Here is a 15,981-nt window from a genome sequence, read left to right as displayed (position 1 = left end):
ACAAAAGGGTGGTATTGGTCCCGGTTGGCGCCACCAACCGGGACCAAAGAGGGACATTGGTACCGGTTGGTGCGACCAACCGGGACCAATGGACCCGTCTAACTACTTTTTTATCTTCGCAGCTGTTTTTTTTGTTGATTCTTCCAGCAGCTTTCGTTTTAGTCCCACCTCGCCAAGCGAGAGGCACTCGCAGCTGTTTATAAGCCCTGAGTGCAGATACAATGACGAAGAGGCTCAATGCTCCTGCACGTTGGTTAGCTTCAAGCCTTGCGGAATACGGTAGACTGCACAGAGCTATGTGCAGTGCAGTTGACACTATCCCGAAAGGCTTGAAGCAAATTAACGAGCATTGCGACTCTTTTTTATTTTTAATGACTTATTACAACTCAGAAGAAAAAAAGAAAAAAAAAATAAATGTAGCAGAAAAGAAACAAATATATAAAAAAACCACTCAGAAATAAATAGAAGAAAAAATATAACAGAAAAGAAAAAATATATAGAAAACTACTCAGAAAAGAGTTGAAGCAAAAAATAGTTGTGATTAACTGTACTAAAAAAAGAGCATATATGCTTATTTTTAATGGCTTATTACAACACAGAAATAAAAAGAAAAAATAATATAGCAGAAAAAGAAAAAAACTATATAAAAAACTACTCATAAATGAATAGAAGCCAAAAATAGTTGTGATTAACTATACTAAAAAAGGAGCATATATTCTTATTTTTAATGGCTTATTACAACTCAGAAATAAAAAGAAAAAATAATATAGCAGAAAAAAAATACTATATAAAAAACTACTCAGAAATGAATAGAAGCAAAAAATAGTTGTGATTAATTGTACTAAAAAAGGAGCATATATGCTTATTTTTAATGGCTTATTACAACACAGAAATAAAAAGAAAAAATAATATAGCAGAAAAAGAAAAAAAACTATATAAAAAACTACTCAGAAATGAATAGAAGCCAAAAATAGTTGTGATTAACTATACTAAAAAAGGAGCATATATGCTTATTTTTAATGGCTTATTACAACTCAGAAATAAAAAGAAAAAATAATATAGCAGAAAAAAATACTATATAAAAAACTACTCAGAAATGAATAGAAGCAAAAAATAGTTGTGATTAACTGTACTAAAAAAGGAGCATATATGCTTATTTTTAATGGCTTATTACAACTCAGAAATAAAAAGAAAAAAATAAATATAGCAGAAAAAAAAAACTACTCAGAAATGAGTACAGATGCGCTTATAGAGGAAATTCAACTTAAATTCATAACGAATTTCAAGAGAAATCCGTATGAATTTATGCTAAATTACCTATATAAGCGCATCTATTTTCATTATCGGAGGAGCTCAATAAGGTAGAGAGGGAGGGGCTTATAAACCAGTCCCGTTCCCCTTCGGTTGGCGAGGTGGGACTAAACTCTGGTCGCAACGGGTACCAACCATTTAGTCCCGGTTGATGGCTCGAACCGGGACTAATGGGCAGCCTTTGGTCCCGGTTCAAGCCACCAACCGGGACCAATGGGGTTGGGCCAGGAGCGAGGACCATTGGTCCCGGTTCGTCCCACCAACCGGGACCAATAGGTCCAGATGAACCGGGACCAATGGCCCACGTGGCCCGGCCGGCCCCCGGGGCTCACGAACCGGGTCCGATGCCCCCATTGGTCCCGGTTCTGGATTGAACCGGGACTAATGGGATGGACCGGCCTGGACCATTGGCCCCTTTTCTACTAGTGGGTGATCCCGTGTTTGAGCTTAAACCGTTGCCTGATAATCTTAAATATGCTTATCTTGATGAAAAGAAAATATATCATGTTATTATTAGTGCTAACCTTTCAGAGCATGAAGAAGAAAGATTATTGAAAACTCTGAAAAAGCACTGTGCCGCTATTGGATATACTCTTGATGATCTTAAGGGCATTAGTCCCACTCTATGTCAGCATAAAATAAATTTGGAAGCGGATGCCAAACCAGTTCGTGATCCTCAACGACGTTTGAATCCTAAAATGAAAGAAGTGGTAAGAAAAGAAATGCTCAAGCTTCTGGAGGCAGGTATAATTTATCCCGTTGCTGATAGAAAGTGGGTAAGTCCTGTCCATTGTGTCCCTAAGAAGGGAGGTATTACTGTTGTCCCTAATGATAAAGATAAATTGATTCCACAAAGAATTATCATAGGTTATAGGATGGTAATTGATTTCCGCAAATTAAATAAAGCTACTAAGAAAGATCACTACCCCTTACCTTTTATTGATCAAATGCTAGAAAGATTATGCAAACATACACATTACTGCTTTCTAGATGGTTATTCTGGTTTCTCTCAAATACCTGTGTCGGCTAAAGATCAATCAAAGACTACTTTTACATGCATTTTTGGTACTTTTGCTTATAGACGTATGCCTTTTGGTTTATGTAATGCACCTACTACCTTTCAAAGATGCATGATGGCTATATTGTATGATTTTTGTGAAAATATTTGTGAGGTTTTCATGGACGACTTTTCCGTCAATGGTTCCTCTTTTGATGATTGCTTGAGCAATCTTGATCGAGTTTTGCAGAGATGTGAAGAAACTAATCTTGTCTTGAATTGGGAAAAGTGCCACTTTATGGTTAATGAAGGTATTGTCTTGCACTACTAGGGAAAAGCCTAGCAGCAGCGCGGGTTTTGGCCCTCTCAGTAGCGTGGGTACCGGCACTACTAATAAGGCGCTACAGCTAACGTATAGCAGTAGCGCCTGTTGACCCACGCTACTGCTACTGATGAATAGCTGCAGCACTCTTTGGAAAAGGGCGCTACTGATATTATCTGCAGTGCCGTTTAGCAGGAAGCGCTACTGGTAAGTTGGTGCTTCTGCTAAATTCCCCCCCCCCTCGCTACTACTAGTTTTATTAGTTTTTTTCCTGCATATTTGTTTTTTATTTGTTTTGTATTTGAATAGGCTTTATACAATAATCTTTAGCATATCATCCACATACAATGTAATCATAGCATATACATACAATTAGTCCCATCAAATCATGTCATCATCATAATCATCATCCAACACAAAGTGGTCTCTCGTCATCAATCTCGAAAATAGCGATACAAGTCCCGATTACTTGCAAATACATCGTCATCCATCTAAACAATGATATACGCGAGAATAGCTATCACTTTGAGTACATGAGTTCGTATCCCTCTCTCGCATTAGCGTGAACCTAAACTAAGTACTGCGTGTCGCTCGAAAACCGAAAACCGGTACACCTGGGCCTGACACTCCGGCCACTTGTCGTATATATACTCCTGGCATAGCACTTCTTCGCCATCTATGATCTATGCACCTGCATCGTCACATGAGTCGATGATATGCGACATATATAGTTGAGCAACAGAAAGAGACAGACTTGGCAAAAATAGAAACAACATATCATAAGCATAAATAACAAAGTTCATCGTACCCAAAATGACCTAACTAGAGTGATTTTCGCTAGTCGAGGAGGAGGACGGTTTAATTACATCACAAATAAAGTTTCACCGTGCATAACTCAAAGATTTGTCATAAAAGAAAGTATGGACTAAACGGACACATTGTCATATATCGACAATCACTCCATGATGTCGTGCCATCCATCCATGTCAGGGAGATAGTCATCGAGCTTAGTGAAAGGCTTCATGTCGAGACGCTGAGAGGCTATCCATGTTCGGACGTCTTCCCGCGACATTTGTCCTTCTGCATGGAACATCCCTGTTTTCCGACGACCTCATTCATGATGATTTGGGCAAGTTCGCATTGGATGTTATAGAACTCAGCTCGAAGTCGATGATCCTCAATATCTCCTATGTCCTTTGCCCATTGCAGAATATGAGCATCGCCAGATCTAGGTGCCATGTGAAGGTTCTGGTGATCCCGTCTGTACTCTAGCATGTGGTGTAGGACATAGAATCCATCATTAAGAGAATCGTTCGGTTGCTGGATGCAGCAGAAGTCGGTCTTATGGCTGAAGGCGGCCCTGCCGCCCCTTCTCTTCTTGTCCCTAACCTCTTCACCCCTTGCTTGGTAGTAAAACATAGCACTGTCGAGAACATCTTTGATGTGGGTGTAATCCTTTTTGTGAATGTTCTTCGACGAGTCCAAGTAAAGAGCGTGGGAGAATCAGGGGTAGAGGATGATGAGGACGGCGCACCCGCCGCTGCGCAAAATAAGTACACCTCAAATTGAAATCGAAGGAAGGATAGCAGCGCGGATGACTTACACGGGATGATAAGGCACGAGAATCGCCTCCTTGTCCTTATTGGCGAGCATGAAACTGATGATGTAATCCCTGGCGTATTCACGATGCTGTGCACAGACTCCCAAGAAGCCCTCGTGCATGTAGTACGGGTCAGCGACATAGATAAAACGTATCTGCTCAACCCCAATGATGTAGTTCATGTGCAAGGCATAAAGGCGGACAAACGTAAAATCCAGCTTCTTCACGTGAAACATGTCGAATATGTAATCGAATCGGAGGAAGAACTTATCCGCGGGGAAGCCGTCGACGTACGACATTTGCCGCGGAACGTTAACCACGTAGAGTGGGTATCCTGGATCTTTCGAGGCGATGAGGCCTTTCTCTACCCGCAGCACATCGTCATGAAGTCTCCTTAGATCGCCGAGTCTGACCCGTAGCGCTGTTTCAGGTAGGATTGGTCGACCGGGGATATGCCATTTATCCGCATCGGGGATATCTACACGGTCCTGAAGCCGAGGCTGCTGAGGTGGCTGGATCATAGAATCAGCTTTTTTGCGTTTCCTTGCTCTCTTCCTAGACTTCTTTACCACCGGATGGTCGTCAATAATACATTGAGACGGTAATTCAGGCACCGACTCATGACGCTCAAACCCTGAGGAGGTGCCAGTATAGACATACTGTTCAGCGCCATCGTCATCCTCATCCTCATCCATGGCGACGTCATCAGCGACTAATGGAGCCACCTGCTTACCCCGTCCGCTATCACCCAACCCGACACCCGTCGCTAATTGGGTAGGTGGGGTGTTGATGTTCATACCTTGCTGAGGCTGCGTGCTCGTGGGTGTGCTCCCGGCCGCCTCCAGACGAAGCAGACTCTTTGGCCACAACAGGACCCACCCATTGCAACAATCACCAAGCCGCTGCGGGTCTCGTCGTCATCCCCCACTAGTACTAGAGGAGGCAAATTCTCGTGGCCCGGTTTGACACTGGCCATGGAAACCTTGAAGACGTTCGGGGGGATCGACCGGCTGTGGAACAATGGTTCCTTCGGCTCCATTATCATCCCCTTCCCCACGTCCACCTTCTGTTCGCCGATGGTGTACAATATGGTGCACGGGGTTTCGTCGGCCTGCAAAGAAAAATCTGCGATGTCAGACATCCGAAAGGCAACGAAAATGGGAGATTATACATTTATATTGAAGGGGGCTGGTGTGACAGACACCGTGAGGGCGTCGAGCTCAGCCAAAGAGGAGGCACCACCGAGCACGTCCGGTGCGGGAGCCGGTGCGGGAGCAGGTACGGGAGCCGGTGCGGGAGCAGGTGCGGGAGCCGGTGCGGGAGCAGGTGCGGGAGCCGGTGCGGGAGCATGTACGGGAGCCGGTGCGGGAGGAGGTGCTCCCAAGAAGTCAGCAAGGGGAAAGTCCTCTTCATTTTTTTCTAGATTTTGCCGTGTCCAAGTGTAAACGCCCGTCACCAAGGAAGTAGATATATCTGCAATCGCCTGTTAAGCTACCGCTGTTGCGACGGTATGAGATGATTTCTTCTCAACCGCAATCTCAACCTTCTTGTCGATGCTTTCTTCAGTTAACCTCCGTCTTTCATTTTCTCCTCCGTGGTCTCACGGTAGTACTTCTTCCACGTGGGGCCGTCTCCGACACCGTGCACGCGTCCATACGACGGTCGAGTATCCACCGGTTGTTGTTTCAATATGTTCAACGCCCGGTTGAATGGAGTGTCCCACTTGGGCCTCGCCAATGCCTCAGACGGCGAGTCGCTTTCGGCCGCAATCCAGTGCTGCTCTCTCTGCAAAAAGCACAAGGATCGTTTACAAATATGACTAACGTGTGCAGTCGAATTGATCAGAAACTAAAATTACCAGCAGTCTCATGAACTCCGTAATGACCGGTGTTGTCTCGTAAACCTTCTTCACTGGGTCCCAACGGTGCCGGGCCCTCAGGACGTCACGCTCCTGCGGGATGGTGAAATCCGCCAAGGGGTCTGGGATGCCCAGACTCGCGGCTTCCGCGTCCTCCTTGGCCCATTTGGACCTCTTTCCGCCGTAACCACGGCTTCTGAGGTGGTGGGTCCCAATGTTCCACTTTTGAAGCCCCTTCATGTACTTAGACTCTTTTTTGGCAGCTTCGGCCTCGCAAGCCTCCTTGAATATTTGAAACTGCTCTTCCGTGATTGTCGGATTATCCTTTACAATCTCGGAGTAGGGTTCCCCGTCGTTGATCTTTGCTTTCACTCGATTTTTCCAGGCGGCCAACGCGTCGCTAAACTTGGTCATGGCGTGTTTGTTTATCTTCTTCATTGCCGGGTCCTTGTCTGGATCTTCATAATCCTTCTCATTCCGGCCCGGGAACAAGAATATCTGGTGAAACTTCTTTAGGAGGGAGCTCCTCATATTTTATATCTTCTTTAGTTTCTCATCGTTGATGGTGGCGGGTTGTCCGTATGATGCAGCCTATTTGATTGCCGTAGCACGCGCGTGCTTCCTCGGGCGCCTTTGGCTCAAAATTGCCGTCGTCCACCTCCGTGACCACCAGTCTAGTAGTCCTGAGTTTGTTAGGAACCCGTTGCCTCTTTGCTTTCGGTTCTACACTGGCTCCGCTCCCCGAGGCAGCACCGGTCTCAGCGCAGGTCTCGATGCCGGTCTGAATCTCAGCACCGGTCTGCGTGTCGGTCTCAGCACCGGTCTGCGTGTCGCTCTCAGTCCCCGATGCCACTGGTGGGCCCAGCAACAACATCTGTTGATCGTCGGTAAGGCTAAAAAATTCGTCTGCCGCCCGGTAGACGTCGTCGCAATCACCAGAACCCTGTCCTTCATCGTTGCTAGCCATGTTTCCTATGATTAAATCTAGTCAATTAATTCTAGACCTAATAAAATGAATAATGACATAAAAAAGGACTATTGTTTTGCAGGAATGTTGACTCCTTCCTGGTGCGGCAAATCCCGGGCACTTGATATGTCCTAGTTTGTAGCACAAGTCATGCCGAAATTCACGGAAAATTTCGGCATGACCTTTGCTAAAAAGTGGACAAATCGGGAACCTAAAATTTGCCGGAACAGAAATGAATCAACATTCCGGCAAAACATAGGCCACTCAGCATCATTCCCTGGAAACAACAAAGCCACTTGGGCACAATCGAACAACTTCAATGAAAAGATATAACATGACCACTTCAATGAAAAATAAAATTTGCCTAAATTCTTTTCCTTGAAAAATAGTGGTCTTTTCAAAAATCAAAAACCTTTGCAAAATGACCTCACTAAACACAGAACCCAATTAAATTGCAAAGGAACTCCATTTCTCTAACCCTTCTGACCTAATGCTCTAAAATAAAATTTTCCTCTAACCTAGCCAATCTACTTAACCTAGCTTGTTAATCCAACGAACCTAATTAACCTACCTATTTAACCTAGTTAGTTAATCTAGTTTACCTAGATAATTAACCCTAATTAAACTAGTTAACGCAGCTAGTTCTCTGTCAAAGCCTAAAATAAATTTTTGCACTAATTAACCTGGATAATTAACCTAATTAAACTAGTTAACCTGACTAGTTCTCTGTCAAAGCCCTAACTAAGTTTTTGCACTAACCTAGATAATTAACCTAATTAAACTAGTTAACCTAACTACTTCTCTGTCAAAGCCCTAACTAAATTTTTGCCCTAACCTAGATAATTAACCTAATTAAACTGGCTAACCTATGCATGAGAGAGAGAGGAGGGGTGGGGGCTTACAGATGATGGCTCCGGTGGTGGCGACGGAGGCAGTGGTGGCGAGGGAGGCAGGGGCGTCTCCGGTGACGGCGAGGGAGGCAGGGGCGTCTCCGGTGACGGCGAGGAAGGCAGTTGTGGCGAGGAAGGATCCGGTGGCGTCGACGGCGGCTCCGGTGGCGTTGACGAGGCTGCGCGGCTCCGTGGCGTTGGGGGCGGCTCCGATGTCGTCGACGGCGCACGGCTCTGGTGGCGTCGACGTCGGCAGCGAAGTGGGGCGACGGTGAATCAGGGAGACGGCAGCGCGCGGGTGGGTTGAGGGATTTGGGGGAGAAGTGGTGGCCAGGGGGAACGGTTTTTTGGTTAAGTCAAACTTAGCGGTAGCGCGTTTCGCAAAATGCGCTATAGCTAAGATAGCTATAGCGGTTTTTGCAAAACGCGCAGCTGCTATAGCTATGTAAATTTCTTCCAGTTTTTAATTTCCTTTTCTGTTTCTATAGGGGGGTCTAGGACACGCGCTGCAGCTACGTTAGCTATAGCGCCTCTTACAAACACCGCTGCTGCTATGCCTTCCTCCGTTTTTTCGCTTTTTCGTTTATTTTGCTTTACATTTTATTTTTTCCTTTCTCTTTTTTCTATTTCTTTCATTTTCATTTACTTTTCTATTTGTTTTTCATCTTATTTTATTTCCGTTAGTAGTAGCGCTCTTCTTAGGAAATGCGCTGCTAATTATGCCCTAGCGGTAGCACGTTTTTTCCAAGCCCGCTACTGCTATGCATAGCCTATCATTCTGCCAATGGGAATATTAGTAGTAGCGCTTTTGCCACTACACGCGCTACTGCTAAGGTTGTATCTGTAGGGCGGTTTTTCTTCAATCGCTACTGCTATATAGCACTAGCGCGCTTTTTTGACCCGCGCTGTTGCTAAATTTCTGTGTTTAAGGTTTTCCCTAGTAGTGTTGGGGCACAAAGTTTCTGAAAGAGGTATTGAAGTTGATAAAGCCAAGGTTGATGCTATTGAAAAGATGCCATGTCCCATAGACATCAAAGGTATAAGAAGTTTCCTTGGTCACGCCGGGTTTTATAGGAGTTCATTAAGGACTTCTCAAAAATTTCTCGGCCTCTGACTAATTTATTACAAAAAGATGTACCATTTGTCTTTGATGATGATTGTGTAGAAGCATTTGAAATACTTAAGAAAGCATTAGTCTCTGCACCTGTTGTTCAGCTACCTGATTGGAATTTATCCTTTGAAATTATGTGTGATGCTAGTGACTATGCTGTAGGTGCTTTTCTAGGGCAAAGAGTTGATAAGAAATTAATTGTTATCCATTATGCTAGTAAGACTCTAGACAATGCTCAAAGAAATTATGCTACTACCGAAAAGGAACTTTTAGCAGTTGTGTTTGCTTGCGATAAATTCAGACCTTATATTGTTGATTCTAAAGTAACTATTCACACCGATCATGCTGCTATTAAATATCTTATGGAAAAGAAAGATGCTAAACCTAGACTTATTAGATGGGTTCTCTTGCTGCAAGAATTTGATTTGCATATTCTTGATAGAAAAGGAGCTGAGAACCCCGTTGCAGACAACTTATCTAGGTTAGAGAATGTTCTTGATGACCCACTACCTATTGATGATAGCTTTCCTGATGAACAATTAAATGTCATAAGCACTTCTCGTAGCACTCCATGGTATGCTGATTATACTAATTATATTGTTGCTAAATTTATACCACCTAGCTTCACACACCAACAAAAGAAAAAGTTCTTTTATGATTTGAGACATTACTTTTGGGATGATCCACATCTTTATAAAGAAGGAGTAGATGGTGTTATTAGACGTTGTGTACCTGAGCATGAACAAGAACAGATCCTACGCAAGTGTCACGCCGAAGCTTATGGAGGACACCACGCTGGAGATAGAACTGCACATAAGGTATTGCAATCTGGTTTTTATTGGCCTACTCTCTTCAAGGATGCCCGTAAGTTTGTTTTGTATTGTGATGAATGTCAAAGAATTGGTAATATTAGTAGACGTCAAGAAATGCCTATGAATTATTCACTTGTTATTGAACCATTTGATGTTTGGGGCTTTGATTATATGGGACCTTTTCCTGCCTCTAATGGATATACACATATTTTAGTTGCTGTTGATTACGTTACTAAGTGGGTAGAAGCTATTCCAACTAGTAGTGCTGATCATAACACTTCTATTAAAATGCTTAAGGAAGTTATTTTTCCAAGGTTTGGAGTCCCTAGATATTTAATGACTGATGGTGGTTCACACTTTATTCATGGTGCTTTCCGTAAAATGCTTGCTAAATATGACGTTAATCATAGAATTGCATCTCCTTATCACCCACAGTCTAGTGGTCAAGTAGAATTGAGTAATAGAGAGCTCAAATTAATTTTGCAGAAGACTGTTAATAAGTCTAGAAAGAATTGGTCCAAGAAACTTGATGATGCATTATGGGCCTATAGAACTGCATATAAGAATCCTATGGGTATGTCTCCGAATAAAATGGTTTATGGAAAAGCATGTCACTTACCTCTCGAACTAGAACATAAGGCATACTGGGCTATTAAAGAGCTCAACCTTGATTTCAAACTTGCCGGTGAGAAGAGGTTATTAGACATTAGCTCACTTGATGAATGGAGAACCCAAGCATTTGAAAATGCCAAGTTATTTAAATAAAAAGTTAAAAGATGGCATGACAAAAGGATACAAAAGCGTGAGTTTAATGTAGGTGATTATGTATTGCTATACAACTCTCGTTTAAGATTTTTTGCAAGAAAACTTCTCTATAAATGGGAAGGTCCCTACGTTATCGAGGAGGTCTATCGTTCCTGTGCCATAAAAATCAACAACTTCGAAGGCACAAATCCGAAGGTGGTAAACGGTCAAAGAATCAAACATTATATCTCAGGTAATCCCATAAATGTTGAAACCAATATTGTTGAAACCGTAACCCCGGAGGAATACATAAGGGACACTTTCCAGACCGTTTCAGACTCCGAAAAGGAATAGGTATGTGGTACGGTAAGTAAACCGACTCCAAAACAATTTTTAAGGCAATATTTCTCCATTTTGGAATATTTAGAAAAATAGAAAATTAAGTGGCAGTCCGGGAAGGACACGAGGCCTTCACGAGGGTGGAGGGCGCGCCCTACCCCCCTGGGCCCGCCCCCTACCTCGTGAGCACCTCGTGTGCCCTCCGGACTCCGTTTTCTTGCACGATACGTATTTTGGTCGGTAAAAATTCATTATATATTCTCCCGAAGGTTTTGACTCCCGTATCACGCAATTATCATCTGTTCTTGTTTTGAGCTGTTTTCTATCAGGATTGTCAAGGCCAGGCATCATGTCGTCCCCCTCCTCCGACAATGGTGACAGAGATGCTTGGCTAATGAAGATAGAGCTGAAGAGTGAAGAACCCATGGAGATCAATAAGGATGAAAGGATCAAGGAGGCCACGAAGGACCAAGCTCCGACAGCAGAAGACACCCTCCAACTTGATCACAACTTTCTCACCCCAACTGAAATCGAAGCTTTCAAGATGATTGAGTTAGCTCGTATTCAAAACAACTATCTCACAAGTGAAAATAATTTTTTGAAGGGGCATATTGTTGCACTCAAGGACATTATCCGCAAGTTGGAGGACCTCTTACGCTCGATGTGCGACTATCCAACACCTCCACCTTCACCGACCAAGAAGGAGATATAATCACATGGGTATGGGCACTCCCCTTGGCAACTGCCAAGCTTGGCACGGGCCCCGGTATCATATCACCATCACAACTTCTACCTTTACCGTTTTTCTTAGTTCGATCCTATTAGTAGTATCTTGATTTAGTAGAATAAAGTCATGGCATGATCTAGTTTTGAAGTTTTGCTTTATGATTCCTCTATGTAATCGAGTCCGTGAGCTATATATATATATAATAAAGATTAGTGTTGAGTCAAGGGCTTGATTATTTTGCCATAATCTTGGGTGAATAAAAGAAAAGAAGAAAAAGAAACAAAGAGTTCATATTGATCTTATTGAAAGTAATGACTTCACATAGAAAGAGTATGATGATTAAAAGTTGTTGGGAGTTGGCAAATATGGCTCTGGTCATCGTTGCAATTAATAGGAAGTAATAAGGAGAGAGAGGTTTCACATATAGATATATTATCATTGACATCTTTTATGATTGGGAGCACTCATTAAAATATGACATGCTAAAGAGTTGATGTTGGACAAGGAAGACAACATAATGAGTTATGTTTTCTTGTATCTGAGATAAAGTATGTTGTCATGGATCCTCTAACATGTTGAGCTTGCCTTTCCCCCTCATGCTAGCCAAATTCTCAGCACCAAGTACAGATACTACTTGTGCTTCCAAATACCCCTAAACCAGTTTAGCCATGAGAGTCCACCATATCTACCTATGGATTGAGTAAGATCCTTCAAGTAAGTTGTCATCGGTGAAAGCAATAAAAATTGCTCTCTAAATATGCATGACTTATTAGTGCAGAGAAATAAGCTTTGTACGAACTTGTTGTGGAAGTAATAAAAGCGACGGACTGCATAATAAAGTTCCACATACAAGGGGCAATATAAAGTGACGTTCTTTTGCATTAAGATTTTCTGCATCCAACCATAGAAGCGCATGGCAACCTCTGCTTCCCTCTGCGAAGGGCCTATCTTTTATTATTATCTTCTACCTTATGCAAGAATCACGGTGATCTTCACCTTTCCTTTTTCATTTTATCCTTTGGCAAGCCCAGCATGTTCGAAAGAACATGATATATATATCTAATTGGATGTAGGGGAGCATGAATTATTATTGTTGACATTACCCATGAGGTAAAAGGTTGTGGGGCAAAATTATAAGCCCCTATCTTTCTCTGTGTCTGATTAAAACTCCATAACCACAAGTATTGCGTGAGTGCTAGCAATTATGAAGGACTAAGTGATAATTGAGTATGTGGACTTGCTTTTAAGCTCTGACATAGACTCTTTCTGCTGTTATGATAAATTTCAATTGCTTCAATGACTGAGGTTATACTGTGCTGGTGCCCAATAAACTTTCCGATTCATTCTTTTGCTTTGTGAAAAGATCATCACTTGAACATAAGTAATCATATGACAAAATCTATATATGTTGATGTTATGAGAATAATCATGATGCCTTCATGTCCGTATTTTATTTTTTTCGAAGCCTCTACCTCTAAACATGAGGACATATTTATTGTTATCGGCTTTTCGCTTGAGGACAAGCGAGGTCTAAGCTTGGGGGAGTTGATACGTCCATTTTGCATCATGCTTTTATATCGATATTTATCGCATTATGGGCTGTAATTTCACGTTATGTCACAATACTTATGGCTATTCTCTCTTATTTTACAAGGTTTACATGAAGAGGGAGAATGCCGGCAGCTGGAATTCTGGGCTGGAAAAGGAGCAAATATTGGAGACCTATTCTGTGCAACTCCAAAAGTCCTGAAACTCCACGGAATGTCTTAAAATAAATAAAGAAAAACCATCGCCAAAGATGAAGACCAGGGGGCCCACACCCTGCTCACGAGGAAGCCCCCCCCCTGAGGCGCGTCCCCTACCTCGTGGGCCCCCTGGTGGCTCTCCGATGCCCATCTTCTCCTATATGAAGTCTTTCGATGAGAAAAAAATCAGAGACAACCTTTCGGGACGAGACTCCGCCGCCATGAGGCGGAACCTTGGCGGAACCAATCTAGGGCTCCGGCGGAGCTGTTCTGCCGGGGACACTTCCCTCTGGGAGGGGAAATCATCTTCATCATCATCACCAACGCTCCTCTCATCGGGAGAGGGCAATCTCCATCAACATCTTCACCAGCACCATCTCATCTCCAAACCCTAGTTCATCTCTTGTATCCAATTCTTGTCTCCAAGTCCGGGATTGGTGCTAGTAGGTTGCTAGTAGTGTTGATTACTCCTTGTAGTTGATGCTAGTTGGTTTATTTGGTGGAAGATCATATGTTCAGATCCTTTATGCATATTATTACCCCTCTGATTATGAACATGAATATGCTTTGTGAGTTGTTACATTTGTTCCTGAGGACAAGGGAGAAGTCTTGCTATTAGTAGTCATGTGAATTTGGTATTCGTTCGATATTTTGATGAGATGTATGTTGTCCAGCCTCTAGTGGTGTTATGTGAACGTCGACTACGTAACACTTCACCATTATTTGGGCCTAGAAGAAGGCATTGGGAAGTAATAAGTAGATGATGGGTTGCTAGAGTGACAGAAGCTTAAACCCTAGTTTATGCGTTGCTTCGTAAGGGGCTGATTTGGATCCATATGTTTCATGCTATGGTTAGGTTTACCTTAATACTTTTGTTGTAGTTGCAGATGCTTGCAATAGAGGTTAATCATAAGTGGGATGTTTGTTCAAGTAAGAACAGCACCCAAGCACCGGTCCACCCCCATATCAAATTATCAAAGTACCGAACGCGAATCATATGAACGTGATGAAAACTAGCTTGACGATAATCCCATGTGTCCTCAGGAGCGCTTTTCCTATTATAAGAGTTTGTACAGGCTTGTCCTTTTCTACAAAAAGGATTGGGCCACCTTGCTGCACTTTATTTACTCTTGTTACTTGTTGCTCGTTACAATTTACCTTATCAAAAAACTATCTGTTACCACTTATTTCAGTACTTGCAGAGAATACCTTGCTGAAAACTGCTTATCATTTCCTTCTGCTCCTCGTTGGGTTCGACACTCTTACTTATCGAAAGGACTACGATAGATCCCCTATACTTGTGGGTCATCACCCAACGAGGAGCAGAAGGAAATGACAAGCAGTTTTCAGTAAGGTATTCTCTGCAAGCACTGAAATTGTAGGTAACAGATAGTTTTGTGATAAGATAGTTTGTAACAGGTAACAAGCAATGAAAGTAAATAAAGTGCAGCAAGGTGGCCCAATCCTTTTTGTAGCAAAGGAGAAGCCTGGACAAATTTTTATATAGAGAAAAGCGCTCCCGAGGACACGTGGGAATTATCGTCAAGCTAGTTTTCATCACGCTCATATGATTCGCGTTCGTTACTTTGATAATTTGATATGTGGGTGGACCGGTGCTTGGGTACCGCCCTTTCTTGTCCAAGCATCCCACTTATGATTAACCCCTATTTCAAGCATCCGCAACTACAAAATAAGTATTAAGGTAAACCTAACCATAGCATGAAACAAAGTGGATCCAAATCAGCCCCTTACGAAGCAACTTATAAATTAGGGTTTAAGCTTCTGTCACTCTAGCAACCCATCATCTACTTATTACTTCCCAATGACTTCCTCTAGGCCCAAACAATGGTGAAGTGTCATGTAGTCGACATTCACATAACACCACTAGAGGAGAGACAACATACATCTCATCAAAATATCGAACGAATACCAAATTCACATGACTACTAATAGCAAGACTTCTCCCATGTCCTCAGGAACAAGCGTAACTACTCACAAAGCATATTCATGTTCATAATCAGAGGGGTATTAATATGCATTAAGGATCTGAACATATGATCTTCCACCAAATAAACCAACTAGCATCAACTACAAGGAGTAGTCAACACTACTAGCAACCCACAGGTACCAATCTGAGCTTTTGGTACAAAGATTGGATACAAGAGATGAACTAGGGTTTGAGAGGAGATGGTGCTGGTGAAGATGTTGATGGAGATTGACCCCCTCCCGATGAGAGGGTCGTTGGTGATGACGATGGTGCTGATTTCCCCCTCCCGGAGGGAAGTTTCCCCGGCAGAACAGCTCCGCCGGAGCCCTAGATTCGTTCCGCCAAGGTTCCGCCTCGTGGCGGTGGAGTTTCGTCCCGTAAGCTTACTTATGATTTTCTTCCAGGGTAAAGGACTTCATATAGCAGAAGATGGGCACCGGAGAGTTGCCAGGTGGCCCACGAGGCAGGGGGCGCGCCCAGGGGGGTAGGGCGCGCCCCCCACCCTTGTGGACGGTGGGTGGCCCCCCTCTGGTATTTCTTGCGCTCAATATTTATTATTAATTCCAAAAAT

This window comes from Triticum aestivum, chromosome 7B (genome assembly GCF_018294505.1).
Source record: "Triticum aestivum cultivar Chinese Spring chromosome 7B, IWGSC CS RefSeq v2.1, whole genome shotgun sequence".
NCBI classification, from domain to species: Eukaryota; Viridiplantae; Streptophyta; class Magnoliopsida; order Poales; family Poaceae; genus Triticum; species Triticum aestivum.
Note: the sequence above shows the minus strand (reverse complement) of the source record.